We start from the raw sequence: 2,082 nt of genomic DNA, 5'->3' as shown, positions 1-2,082 counted from the left end.
TTCGGGGGCAATGGGGGATGGAGGGACATTTGGGCCTAAGGAATCTGGGAGGACGGGGTCCGAGGGTCCCAGAGTGGGGCAACTATACTCTTAATGTCCGAGTCTTGGAGACCGTGGGCACCGGGGAGGGTGCAGGCCAGGTCCTTGAGGGAGGCGGTCCTGGCTGAGCGGGGAGGGCCCGGGCCCAGTAAAGGCAGGCTGGAGTCTGAGAAGGGGTCCCCAGAAAGAGGGAGCACGTCTCCCAAGGTATTGAAGGGAGGTGGAGTTTGGACTTGGGGCTTGGAGAATGGGACCCCGGGGATCCAGAAGCCTATATCCAGGAAAGGCTGGGATAAAGAAGGATAAAAAGGAGGTTCCGGGCCTGGGGGGGAGGGGGGGGTCCCAGAGGAGGAAGGGCTGGAGGCTGGAGGAGAATGAGGAGATCTGGGCGGGCCATTTCGAGTGAGGAGGAATCAAGGAAGGAGGGGACCTCCAGAGGGGAAGTGAGAAGGGTGACGTTGGCAAGGTCCCAGCTGGGAGTCTGAGAAGCCAATGGGGGGAGCTGAGGTCACCTACCTGGGACTAAGACAGTCAGGGTGACAGGGTTTTTGATGCTGGTTTCCGAGGTGAGTGGACTGGAAGAGGAGCAGACAGCTAGCAGTCAAGCCCTGGAGCCATGGGACGGGGGATGGGAGGAAAAGCTGGTCAGAGCCCTGCCAGCCTCGGATTCCTGAATCCTCCAGGAGGCTGGGGGCGTGGCGGGTGGGCTGGGGGCACTAGATGCTGCACTGTGGGGGGGCAGGCGGGATGAAGATTGTCTCAAACTCCAGGGTTCTTGTTGGGGTGGTGTCTAGTTTCAAGGCTACAAGAATTCCGGTTCAGGAGAGTGGGGTCTCAAGTCTTGGCTGCATTGTTGGGGGGCTGTTGATTAGGGGTCTTAACCTTCATAGTTAAAACGGTGATGGAGATTGTGGTATTCATGTAGGTTGAGGTCTCTGGTTGAGATAGGATGGGGATTGCAATTTGAGCCTCCCAAATCATGAGACTGTGTGGTTTAGGGAAATGTTCTTGATAAAGGGTGAGTGTGGTGGGTAAGGGATTAAGAGCTCCCTAGTTGGAGTCTCCAGATTTCTGACTGGAATTTTGGAGGCCACAGCCTTGAACTGAGGATTTCTTTTTCGAGGGTCCAGTGTTAGGGAGATCTGGGTTCCAGGTTGCATGTTGAAGATGGTCTGTATTTGGAAATCCTAGTATGGGAAGTTGGAGTCCAGAACCTCTGGTAGGGAATCTGGGGATCTTGTAATGGGGATGGGGGAAATGGGGACCCTGGGCTTCCTGATTCGGGTTTTAGAGTTCAGAGCACTGATCCCTAGTTTGAAGGAGGGTCACTTGTTTGACTGGAGTGCTCTAATTAGGGTGCTGAGATGGGGGACTCCCAGATCATGGTTTTGACGTTCTGGAGTCTCTGGCCAAAATCCTGGCTCCACGTCTCTGGGCCCCAATATTCTGGGATCCAGTAGCATGGGGTGGAGTTCTAGCATTCCAGGTTCAGGGGCCTGCGGGGATTTGGGATGGGGGGAGGGGGGAATTAAGGTTCTGGAATCTTGGATCTGGGTCGTGGTCCATGATCTCAGACTGGGATACCAAATTGAGGTCAAGACACTGTATCAGAGTTAAAAGGTCAAGGTCTTGGTATTAGAATTGGGTGTTAAGGGTTTAAACTTAGATGGGAGGTCTGAGGTCAAGGCCAGGGTATGGAGTTAGGGTCCTTGGCTAGCGACCCACTTGGGGGATTTCTAGTTGCTATTCAGAGACAGAGTCCAAAAGAAAGGGGTCAGGGTGTTAGGTCTGGGCATGGAGTCAGGATTGGTGCCCTAGGTTAGGGTTTCTAGACAAGTTACTGGTTCAAATCCAGGGATGGAGTTGTAGGTCAGGACACAGAGGTCAGATTTGAGAGGGTTCAGTTTGGGGATTGTTGTTTCTGGCCTGGGTCCGATGTCCCACGTGGCTGCATGGGGTTTGGGGACTCTAGTGGTCCCATCAGGGCCCTCCACTGCAGCTTCCTGTCCCTCAGGCCCCGCAGGGCGCCCCCCGCCGCTGAGG

The sequence above is a fragment of the Neophocaena asiaeorientalis genome, unplaced genomic scaffold (assembly GCF_003031525.2).
Source record: "Neophocaena asiaeorientalis asiaeorientalis breed wild unplaced genomic scaffold, Neophocaena_asiaeorientalis_V1.1 scaffold614, whole genome shotgun sequence".
Lineage (NCBI taxonomy): Eukaryota > Metazoa > Chordata > Mammalia > Artiodactyla > Phocoenidae > Neophocaena > Neophocaena asiaeorientalis.
The sequence above is the reverse complement of the archived record's forward strand: the minus strand, read 5'-3'. Positions refer to the sequence as shown.